The following is a 13,338-nucleotide window of genomic DNA, read 5'->3' as shown; positions in this document are numbered from 1 at the left end:
TATTCAACTGCTCTTCCTGTGCATCAGCCATTTCAATTGGTGATGGAGAAATCTGGAGTGAAAACAAGGTCTTCGGAGCAGACAATGCTACCTGCTGAAGCAGATATCTTGCTGGTTACAGATAGCTCTTCAGAGGAGGATTCAGAGGCAGATGATCAGTCCTATTATCCCCCTGAGGTGTATGCTCAAACTTGGCAGGGTTATATTACTCATATCATGCATATGTGGTATTGCAATGCTTAGTTTTTACATCATATACATAATATTGAATGCCATCACTACAAAAAAAGACACATCCGTGACATTTTGGGCCGAACGAAATTTTTTTCTGTCATACATATGACACTTCTATGACGATAATTGTGACAAAACCCGGTATCATCATAGATGTGGTGGGATCCTACTTCTATGACAAAAAATCATGATAGAAAATGGGCTTTTCGTCCTGGGCGGGCCGGAGACGTAGCTGCATGACATTCTTTGGATCGTCCATGACGGAAAAAAACCTTGGTAGAAGCGAGGGGGAGGAAAATTTCGGGGAGTTGTCGGTTATGGTGGGAGACCGATGCGTGTTTCTCTCGTACGTACGCGCGTGTGTGCGAGGCGTTGGCTCTAACTGAACCCGAGCGAGGCGTTTGGCTCTAACTGAACCCGAGCAATTGCACTGCAGGCTACACGTTACTGAACCCGAGGGATCGATCTATGGCTATTAACTGAACCCGATGGAGCGATTCCTTCGCTACTTCTGCTAACTGAAGCCGATCGATTGGATGAACAGTGAGTGTTGCGGGGGTTTTTGGATGAACAGTGAGCGGTGGCGTTGCCTCTGGATGAACAGGAACCCGTGGTGTGGAGGGCTGGATGAACAGTAGAGGAGGGGTGGCCATGGAGGGGTGGTTGAACAGGACCCCGTGGTGTGGAGGGTTGGATGAACAATAGACGGTGGAGGGGTGCCCGTGGAGGGGTGGTTGAACAGGACCACGTGGTGTGGATGGCTGGATGAACAGTAGACGATGGAGGGGTGCTTGTGGAGGGGTGGTTGAACAGTAGCCGGTGGAGTAGCGCGCGGTGGAGGCTGGATGAACAGGAGCCCGTGGAGGCTGGAGGAGGTCGACGGTAGCCCGTGGAGGCTGGAGGAGGTCGACGGTAGCCCATGAAGGCTGGAGGAGGACGACGGTGGAGATGAACAGTATCCCGTGGAGTCCCGTTTTGCGGTACGCCACACCCCTCCCCCCCTGTTTCGACCGTAGCGCTCCAACTGTCAGGACCCCGACTCAATGCCACATCGATCTAGCATGTAACACCTCATATCACTTTGCGGCCTCACGCACGGTATTCCATGGGTGTCGCCTTACCTTTGCCCGGGACCGTTTGCGCCTTTTGGCACACGTGTATGATAGTGTCGCTAGCATCCATATGATAAGGAGCCCGAGCTGACATGGCTAGTCGTAAACCCAAAGTGGCACAAACTTACAGGGACAGGCATCCATGACCCAGCATCGAACATGTCGGTCATCAGCGAGTGAATCCAGGCTGTAGCACTGGGCTAGCAGGACTCCGGTGAACCGGGCTGTAGCAGGCTAACAGGACTCCAGTATTCATCGCGTGACATTTCCCCGAAGGGACAGACACAGGAACGAAGAAGGACACATGCCGGCCAGCCTAAGTGTTCCGGAGCAGTAGCAAGCTACCAAGGCTCAGTGGAAGCACTAGGAGACATTTCCTGGTAAGAGAGGCTACTAAGGATAAACAACTAGATAGTCAGATCCCACACATACCGAGCATTTTAATAACATACACACAATATGCTCGATATGTGCAAATACAACATGGCATCACAACATGACTCTACAACTCAAGTATTTTATTCAATAGGCTCCGAGGAGCAAGATATTACAAACATGGGTCTTACGACCCAACATTCAGAGCATACAAGTCAAAGCACAAGCGGAAGCTTAACATGTTTGGGTACAGACATCTATAAATGAAAAAGGCTTAGAAGCCTGACTATCCACCAGATCCTACCGAGGGCACAAGATCATAGCTGAGGTAACAAGCTAAACGTCGAAGACCACACGAAACTACTAGCGAGACTGACGTCTCTCTGCAAAAACATAAAATAGGCAAACGTGAGTACAAATGTACCCAGCAAGACTTACATCAGAACTAACTACATATGTATCATTATCAACAAAGGGATGGTGGGGTTTAACTGCAGCAAGCCAGCTTTGACTCGGTGGCTATCCCGAACTACGACTGCAAGTAACTCTTTTGAGGTGGCGCACACGAGTCCACATATTCACCATATCAATACACCACTATGGATCCGCTCCCATCTACCTACGAGAACGCCATCCATAGCACTCACACTTATGTTGCGTATTTAGAGTATCCACTTTCACTTGTCTATGAACTGTACAGGCAACCCAGAAGTCCTTTACCGCGGACACGGTTATTCGAATAGATGATGTTAACCCTGCAGGGGTGTACTTCTTCACACACGCTCTCACCACTTACCGCTGTTTACACGACATGTACTCGGCAACCTTCAAGCGGAAGCCCAACGAGGGTGTCGGCCACGACCTACCTAAACACTCAAGTCTCTAGTCCAGGTTTATCGCCTATTCGGGTTCCATCCGCGAGGAGATCCGGCCGAAGTTTCGCTCACAGCCCCAAACAATGTGTGCAGGGTTCCCGAGACACCAAACGGGTGCCCGGTACACCATGCCACGTGCCTACCGCATCACAGCCCACCCCTCCGGTCAGCACTGCGCACGGCCTCGAGCATACTACAAACACCAAAAACTACTTGCAACTCCTGGACAGAGGACAAGGGTGATTAAGAAGCCGAGAGGGTCCATTGGTTTCAGGCCCAATGAATGGTAGTATCTGTTTCCTGGATCACAAACACAGAACTCAGTTCCTGAGGACGGTTTCAATGAGACAACCCACCATGTACTCCTACATGGCCTCTCACCGCTACCTTTACCAAATCGTGTTCACACACTTTGCTCACACACACAGTAGGACATGTTCACACACCCCACTCTAAGCAGTAGCAGGCATGACAAACAAGCATGAATGAGTAGGCACAACAGGGCTCAAACAACTCCTACTCATGCTAGTGTGTTTCATCTATTTACTGTGGAATGACAGGTCATGCAAAGGATAAAGGGGTTCAGCTACCGCAGCAAGTAACAAATGAATCGTTTTTGTCCTAATGCAGTAAAAGAGAGCAGGAGCGAGAGAGTGGGATTGTATCGGAATGAACAAGGGGGTTTTGCTTGCCTGATGGAGTGATAGTAGGATACTGCCCTTCAGTCGGATAATCGTAGGTATCCTCGGAGGCAGGACCTACCATGAAAGATACGTCGAACACAATCATCACATGACGATATGCAACTATATGATGCATGCTATGACATGGCAATATGAATGTGTTTTGGGCTAATGCACGCTAGAACAGATTGAGATGAGTCCATTTGAACCAAATATTCAAATGCAAACCCATTTTATGAAGTCAGAAAGGTGCATTAACTTGTTTCATCTAAACAGCAAGGTTAGGCTGCTCTAACATGCATGAAACCAGTACATATGGATAGATTGGATTTTTCTGATCATTTTTCATATATGAATCTTTGCATTTGGAGTTACAGATTAATTTCTATGAATTTTTGAAGTTTGCATGATTTTCTGGAATTTCCTATATAAGAATAAATCCAGAAAAGGATTTACTGCGTCAGCCTGGCGTCAGTGTGACATCAGCGGTCATCTGAGACGGTCCAGGTCAACCCTGACCTGTGGGTCCTGTCTGTCGGTGTTAATTAAACTAACTAAGTTTAATTAGCATTAAACTAACACTAACCTAGTTTAGTTAGTGGCCTGGGGCCCACACGTTAGTGAGGAGAAAGGGGGTCAAACTGGGTAAACCCGGGTCAAACTCGCTGGAGTTGACCCAGGGCTCGTCGCCGGCAGGCCACAGACGTCGGAGGGGCTCGGGATTCCTCCTCCGGCAACCAAATGGCCGTCAGAGGGCATCTACGTGACGCGGGCACTCGTCCGCGTCGGATAGCGGCAGTGGTTGGGCCTCGGGTGGCTGGAGTCGTCACCGGCGTCGACCTTGGCGGTCGCCGGAGCTCTGGTGAGGTCGGGGCCGACGCTACGGCGGTCGGGGCAGCTCGTGCGGGGCACCTACGTGCTCTACGCGGCTCGGAGAGGAAGCTGAGCACGACGGCCGGACCGTTAGGTGGCTGGAGATACGTCGGCAGCGAGCACAAGCGGCAGCGCGTGCGGGTGAGCAAGGTGCGGTGGCTACGGTGCACGAGAGCGAGAACGGTGAGGGGGAAGAGGATTAGTGGCTCACGGCGAGTGCAGGGAAGCGAACGGCAAGCTCGGGGAAGAACCGGAGCGGTCGGGGCGGCGAAGGCGATCTCGTCGTCGGGAGGTTGGGCAGGAGCTCGGTGAGGACGTTCGGTGGCTTCCGGCGGGGCGTGGCTCGGTGAGGGGGTGGAGGACGAAGTGGCGGAGCTTCTGGGCGCGTCGGCGAGGCGTGGGGTGGCCGGTGGCCATGGCTACGGCCAGTGGCGGCTGCGGCTGCACTCGGGTGGGTGCGCACGAGAGGGACAGGGGAGGGAATGAGCACGGGGAGAGGAGTGAGAGGGCCTGGGGGGTTGCATGGTGTCGCGAGGGAGGCCCAGGCTACGAGGGGGAGGTGGCAGGAAGCAGGAGGTGGCAGGGGCGCGTGCTGGCGTGTGGCGAACACACGCGTCGCGTCCTTCTGGCGCGATGTGGAGGACGACTGGCAGATGGGCCTAGTGGGCTGCTACAGTGCTAGGCCGGCTAGGTAAGCGCCAGGTAATCTCTCTCTCTCTCTCTATTAGTTTCTGTTTTCTATTTTTCTTCCTCTGTTTTGGTTTAGTTTAGCAACTAAATCATTTTAATAAATTCTGTATGTTATTATGTGGCTTGCTAAAATATATACAAAGCCACTCACAAACTTCCAGAATTATTGGAGTCATATTTAATATATATTAAATATAAATCCAAAGCAAATATATTAGATTAATTCAAATGGCCAAAATAAATATTTCTGTGACTCCAAAAATATTGGCTTGAATTTTACCTCTTACCAATACTTCTATAGAATAACAGGAACATTTTCTTGGATTCATTTGAGAAGATTTAAATGTTGGTTATTTTTAGAAGTTTTTTGAGGCTTTTGAAAATTCCTCAATTCAAATTTCATTTGAATTTAAACATGATGCACACATGGAAGCTGGCATAGGTCAGACCAGAATTAGGGATGTGACAACTCACCCCCACTAAACAAGAACCCGAGATTCAAGACGTGAGGTAAGAAGACAAAGGGGACACTAAGTATCACAAACTTCATGATCCAACTGTTTTGTCGAGGGTGTTGATCTGTTGACTCAATCGATCTTGACGTCTTCGCTTGCGAGGTCTTCATCCAACACGATAACGACAGAAGGAGACTCTCTAGAAAACGATCTCCTCGAAGATCGAGTATTCAAGATCAACTCATGGAGTGAGAGGTAAGAACATCTCTCGAGCCGAGATACGAAGCATTCATCCAAAGGGATGGAGTGGAACAGATCTCGAAGGTTCACTAGGTAGACAACAATTCCGCACTTAAGAAGGTGGTAATCGGTTGTCAACGCAGCGAGGAGTTGAGTTGCCATGATACCACAACAAGACACCTTAGGGATGGTGACTCGTAGATATATCCCCTTAAGTGGCAAAAAGAATTACCTTTGATTCAGAGATCATTGAAACTCTTTATACCAGCCTTAGGTAATTCACAATCGATCATTTGAAGGAGTCCGAAAGAATGACATTCTCGGGCCAGAATGGATGATGTGGATTACCTTGTTGAAGACAACACAAGGGATGATTTTGCTTATCATCGGAAATGGATGGGACCCAAGATAGGATGGCACAATGACGGTGCAAGCTGGGAACAAAACACAAATGCTGGGAATGATTCTAGTAACTGGGGAGAAACCCAACAGCAGAAAGTGATTCCACTATTGGAATGGTTATAGCATAACCGGGGAAACTGAGAACAATCCCGGTTAGTAACTATGATAGCACCTAATGCTTGTGCGTGCTTTCAAGAACTTGAGCATCTCCATAATCATCAAGGTTTTACCAACATCCGTGTCAAGGGTGCTGACAACACAACATACTACCATGATGAATAGCGATGGACGATGCAGATGCAAAGGAAGATAACACTTTCTCAGATTTCACCTTAGCGAGACCAAGGGGAAAAAATCTGGATGATTGACCGAGAGACATTTATCACTCCACTTCTAATGTTCTCCTTGATGTGCTAGCATAACCCATTCATTGAAATGGTTTAGTATCTAGAACATCAAGTAGCAGGCCGGACTTTGGGAGCTCAAGAATACATAAGGAACACCTACTAGAATAAATTCTATGAGATCCTTATGGGGAGGTGGCCAACTTCCTCAATCAAGACACTACAATAATAGGTCTTCCGGCTGGGTGTGTTGGCCACGACATCCACTTACCGGATTAGAGAGAGACCAATATTATATTTCTTGGGAAACATTCCAACCATCATATCTGCCTGAGATTCAGATCCGGTTGGTGTCAGAATATTCTAGACTCATCAGGTCTAGAAAGAAGAATGAAAGTTTGCAACACAAATCGACGAGATGACGTTGCGAGATTCTCGGGAAATGGACTACGGTGGTAAGCTCCAAAACACGAGCCAGTTCTGCTACAACATGTGAACATGTTGTTCAAGACAAGCATGACCACAAAGTAGTCTTATAATAAAACACTACCGAGTTCAGGAGGGGAACATCATCGAGGATAACAAAGTCCTTGCATAAGGTATACTCTTAAGAAGGAAGTTCTTCTCCTTGAACAAATCAATCAGTGGCTTGGTGTGCTAGGGATACATATAGAATGAAGGTTGCAAGTCTCCGAACCACAGAATACTTCGCACGTATGCATGACCGATTTGGGATGATTCCAAAGGAAGCAACATTGTCTTTCTCGAATCCACGGCGGCAACTTACATCAAGTGCACATGAACTGGAGGAAGTCACTTCTTACATCTGAACATATGCTTCATGAGCTAGCATGAGCAAATGCTTTCAAAATTTTCCAACACTAGCTTAATGTTCAACAAAATTATGGAGAAGGCAAGGATGTGGTTGATGGGCTCAATCAACAACAATTCATCCAGGTTTCTATAAAAATGGAATTCCGTAATTATGAGAACAAGTGATAGTATTGGTCAGACCTAAGGAAATAATGGTGTATGCTCGAGGGATCAACCACGAGTAAGACAACATTAAGAACATCGTTGTTCTGATTTGATTCGAGGATAGCCCACTCTCAAATCAAAGCTTTGGTAAGACAATAGGTCCAACAACTGGTCTCGAGGATCAATCAATGAAGATATCATCTTTCTTCAACACACATACAAGATATCCCTTAAGATGAACTAAATCGGACAAGCTTCCATCTTCCAACTCTCCAAGTTGTTGTTTAGCTTGACCAAATAGCTCAGGGGTATGCAACACAGATTCTTGGAGAAGGGGTGGTTTATATGAAACCAACTTGATCACGAGCTCAACATAACAGTCGGGTGACGACCTGGTGATACTTTCGAGAAGATATTCGAAAAATCACGAACCACTGATATGTTACTAAGCTCGAGAACAATCTTGCTTTTCAGGCAAGACGATATGATCAAATAAGCAAGGATTGGCACTGTCCTACTCATTGATCGGAGAGTGCACCGGAACTAAGGACTAGGTAGCACGATCATCCTTAGGGTGATGATTCAATAACCAACATGCTAAGAATGAGGTTATTGTCCTTTAACTACCAAGCAACAAAGTTGCCAGGAGTATTGATTTCACACATCATAGTTCACCTGTCGGCATTCCGGTTGCAACAACACGGGAACCGAGAAATGAACAATGATGGCAAGAAGTATCACTACATCAAGAATTCATAAGGAATGGTGCAATTCTCATGACAATCCTGACATAAAGGGGGTAATACTCCAGGGTAGAACAGAGCAAAAGCTGGATTGGCATTTGATCTGCAGAACACGACTACTTTGACCACTCCAAGAAATGGATGAGGTGCTGGAGTTTCTTTCTCCTAGTCATTCCGGAATAGAATGGCTTGACGGACCACAAGGATAATAGGCATCGATAAACACGATCGCACACATACCCTTGACTATCAATTGATAGACAGGGGTCAGAATACAACTAAGGAGGAACAACTCAAAAGAACATATGATTTTCTGAGTTGTGGATGCACAGATTAGTATGTCGAGCAAAGCTCAACATTTTTCTTCCGGATAACCCATGCGGGGAAGGTAGGACTGGCAGGGTCACGATATAGAATGGAGAACTCTTCGAGAGCACTCTTGTTGTGATCTTTCGGTTCAGCGAGGAACTTCTGCCAAGAATGGTTCATAGTATTTGGAAGAAGGAAATACCACGAACCTCGAGAACTAATGGAAAGGTTACTAATAACCTAAAGGAACGAGCAAACACTATCAACATGAAGTAAGTAGGGTGAATCTCGGGTTCAAAACTCAGGAATAGAATACCTACTCCTAAGTAGCATCACGAGATGCTTTCGAGAATGATGGCCAGAATCTTCACACTGGGAACACAAAACACTGCTAGATTACTAAGTGACTCCCTAAAACACCTAGGGTCATAATAATAGCTCCAACATATATGTCAAGGCAATAAATTACCTCAACGCACCGGTTAGTGTGCTTATTCTGACCATAAAGGACATCAGGAACAGAAAAAAAGGATTTGCAAATGCATCAGACTATTTAGAAACCTGGGATGACTCGGACAGCATAACGACTATAAATGCTCAAAATGATTTGAGACATCCTGAAAAATGGTGGCATAACCACTTAATATCACAATATCAAGGTTCTGAGACCAGCTATGAACATACGGAAGTAGTAAAAGCTGAAATGAGATTTGAAACTAACAATTCTATAAGTCTATGGATTAGTAACACGTCATCCTGATAGATAGATGAGAAGGCCTAGTTCTTAATCCCCGTAGAAGAGAAGAGGATGACTCAGATCAGAAGCCATGAGGTATAAGGAGTAAAAAGAGCCTTACGTTCCATCCCACAATCAATTCCCTTACATAACTAAAGCATTTCTAGACACAACTTCGACCAGTTTGGCTTGGTAATCCTACAGGTAGTCAGGCTCTGATACCAACGCTGTCAGGACCCCGACTCAATGCCACATCGATCTAGCATGTAACACCTCATATCACTTTGCGGCCTCACGCATGGTATTCCCACGGGTGTCACCTTACCTTTGCCCGGGACCGTTTGCGCCTTTTGGCACACGTATATGATAGTGTCGCTAGAATCCATATGATAAGGAGCCCGGGCTGACATGGCTAGTCGTAAACCCAAAGTGGCACAAACTTATAGGGACAGGCATCCATGACCCAGCATCGAACCTGTCGGTCATCAGCGAGTGAATCCAGACTGTAGCACTGGGCTAGCAGGACTCTGGTGAACCGGGCTGTAGCGGGCTAACAGGACTCCGGTATTCATCGCGTGACATTTCCCCGAAGGGACAGACACAGGAACGAAGAAGGACACATGCCGGCCAGCCTAAGTGTTCCGGAGCAGTAGCAAGCTACCAAGGCTCAGTGGAAGCACTAGGAGACATTTCCGGTAAGAGAGGCTACTAAGGATAAACAACTAGATAGTCAGATCCCACACATACCAAGCATTTCAATAACATACACACAATATGCTCGATAAGTGCAAATACAACATGGCATCACAACATGACTCTACAACTCAAGTATTTTATTCAATAGGCTCCGAGGAGAGAGATATTACAAACATGGGTCTTACGACCCAACATTCAGAGCATACAAGTCAAAGCACAAGCGGAAGCTTAACATGTCTGGGTACAGACATCTATAAATGAAAAAGGCTTAGAAGCCTGACTATCCACCAGATCCTGCCGAGGGCACAAGATCGTAGCTGAGGTAACAAGCTAAACATCGAAGACCACGCGGAACTACTAGAGAGACTGACGTCTCTCTGCAAAAACATAAAATAGGCAAATGTGAGTACAAATGTACCCAGCAAGACTTAAAAGAACTAACTACTTATGCATCATTATCAACAAAGGGATGGTGGGGTTTAACTGCAGCAAGCCAGCTTTGACTCGGTGGCTATCCTGAACTACGACTGCAAGTAACTCTTTTGAGGTGGCACACACGAGTCCACATATTCACCATATCAATACACCACTATGGATCCGCTCCCATCTCCCTACGAGAACGCCATCCATAGCACTCACACTTATCTTGCGTATTTTAGAGTATCCACTTTCACTTGTCTACTGTACAGGCAACCCATAAGTCCTTTACCGCGGACACGGCTATTCGAATAGATGATGTTAACCCTGCAGGGGTGCACTTCTTCACACACGCTCTCACCACTTACCGCCATTTACACGACATGTACTCGGCAACCTTCAAGCGGAAGCCCAACGAGGGTGTCGGCCACGACCTACCTAAACACTCAAGTCTCTAGTTTAGGTTTATCGCCTATTCCGGTTCCATCCGCGAGGAGATCCGGCCGGAGTTTCGCTCACAGCCCCAAATGATGTGTGCAGGGTTCCCGAGACACCAAACGGGCGCCCGGTACACCGTGCCACGTGCCTACCGCATCACAGCCCACCCCTCTGGTCAGCGCTGCGCACGGCCTCCAGCATACTACAAACACCAGAAACTACTTGCAACTCCTAGACAGAGGAGAAGGGTGATTAAGAAGCCGAGAGGGTCCATTGGTTTCGGGCCCAATGCGTGGTAGTATCTGTTTCATGGATCACAAACATAGAACTCAGTTCCTGAGGACGGTTTTAATGAGACAACCCACCATGTACTCCTACATGGCCTCTCACCGCTACCTTTACCAAATCGTGTTCACACACTTTGCTCACACACACAGTAGGACATGTTCACACACCCCTGATTCATCCTCGATGAATCAGACCCGACTCAACTCTAACAATAGCAGGCATGACAAACAAGCATGAATGAGTAGGCACAACAGGGCTCAAACAACTCCTACTCATGCTAGTGTGTTTCATCTATTTACTGTGGAATGACAGGTCATGCAAAGGATAAAGGGGTTCAGCTACCGCAGCAAGTAACAGATGAATCATTGTTGTCCTAATGCAGTAAAAGAGAGCAGGAGCGAGAGAGTGGGATTGTATCAGAATGAACAAGGGGGTTTTGCTTGCCTGATGGAGTGATAGTAGGATACTTCCCTTCAGTCGGATAATCGTAGGTATCCTCGGAGGCAGGACCTACCACGAAAGATACGTCGAACACAATCATCACATGATGATATGCAACAATATGATGCATGCTATGACATGGCAATATGAATGTGTTTTGGGCTAATGCATGCTAGAACAGATTGAGATGAGTCCATTTGAACCAAAGATTCAAATGCAAACCCATTTTATGAAGTCATAAAGGTGCATTAAATTGTTTCATCTAAAAAGCAAGGTTAGGCTGCTCTAACATGCATGAAACCAGTACATATGGATAGATTGGATTTTTCTGATCATTTTTCATATATAAATCTTTGCATTCGGAGTTACAGATTAATTTCTATGAATTTTTGAAGTTTGCAAGATTTTTCGGAATTTCTATATAAGAATAAATCCAGAAAAGGATTTACTGCGTCAGCCTGGCGTCAGTGTGACGTCAGCGGTCAATTGAGACGGTCCAGGTCAACCCTGACCTGTGGGTCCTGTCTGTCAGTGTTAATTAAACTAACTAAGTTTAGTTAGCGTTAAACTAACACTAACCTAGTTTAGTTAGTGGCCTGGGGCCCACACGTCCGTGAGAGAGAAAGGGGGTCAAACTGGGTCAACCTGGGTCAAACTCGCTGGAGTTGACCCGGGGCTCGTCGCCGGCAGGCCAGAGACGGCGGAGGGGCTCGGGATTCCTCCTCCGGCAACCAAATGGCCGTCAGAGGGCATCTACGTGACGCGGGCACTCGTCCGCGTCGGATAGCGGCAGTGGTTGGGCCTCGGGTGGCCGGAGTCGTCGCCGGCGTCGACCTTGGTGGTTGCCGGAGCTCGGGTGAGCTCGGGGTCGATGCTACGGTGGTCGGGGCAGCTCGTGCAGGGCACCTATGTGCTCTACGCGGCTCGGAGAGGAAGCTGAGCACGACGGCCGGACCGTTAGGTGGCCAGAGATACGTCGGCGGCGAGCACAAGCAGCGGCGCATGCGGGTGAGCAAGGTGCGGTGGCTGAGGTGCACGAGAGCGAGAACGGTGAGGGGGAAGAGGATCAGTGGCTCACGACGAGTGCAGGGAAGCGAACGGCGAGCTCGGGGAAGAACAGGAGCGGTCGGGGTGGCGGAGGAGATCTCGTCGTCGGGAGGTTGGGGAGGAGCTCGGTGAGGATGTTCGGTGGCTTCTGGCGGGGCGAGGCTTGGTGAGGGGGTGGAGGACGAAGTGGAGGAGCTTCTGGGCGCGTCGGCGAGGCGTGGGGTGGCCGGTGGCCATGGCTACGGCGAGCGGCGGCTGCGGCTGCGCTCGGGTGGGTGCGCGCGAGAGGGACAGGGGAGGGAATGAGCACGGGGAGAGGAGTGAGAGGGCCTGGGGGGTGCGTGGCATCGTGAGGGAGGCCCAGGCGACGAGGGGGAGGCGGCAGGAAGCAGGAGGTGGCACGGGCGCGTGCCGGTGTGCGGCGAACACACGCGTCGCGTCCTTCTAGCGCGAGGTGGAGGACGACTGGGAGATGGGCCTGGTGGGCTGCTACAGTGCTAGGCCAGGCAGGTAAGCGCCAGGTAATCTCTCTCTCTCTCTCTCTATTAGTTTCTGTTTTCTATTTTTCTTCCTCTGTTTTGGTTTAGTTTAGCAACTAAATCATTTTAATAAATTCTGTAGGTTATTATGTGGCTTGCTAAAATATATACAAAGCCACTCACAAACTTCCAGCATTATTGGAGTCATATTTAATATATATTAAATATAAATCCAAAGCAAATAGTTATTGGATTAATTCAAATGGCCAAAATAAATATTTCTGTGACTCCAAAAATATTGGTTTGAATTTTACCTCTTACCAATACTTCTATAGAATAACAGGAACATTTCCTTGGATTCATTTGAGAAGATTTAAATGTTGGTTATTTTTAGAGGTTTTCTGAGGCTTCTGAAAATTCCTCAATTCAAATTTCATTTGAATTTAAACATGATGCACACATGGAAGCTGGCATAGGTCAGAC

Source organism: Triticum aestivum, chromosome 7B, assembly GCF_018294505.1.
Source record: "Triticum aestivum cultivar Chinese Spring chromosome 7B, IWGSC CS RefSeq v2.1, whole genome shotgun sequence".
NCBI classification, from domain to species: Eukaryota; Viridiplantae; Streptophyta; class Magnoliopsida; order Poales; family Poaceae; genus Triticum; species Triticum aestivum.
Note: the sequence above shows the minus strand (reverse complement) of the source record.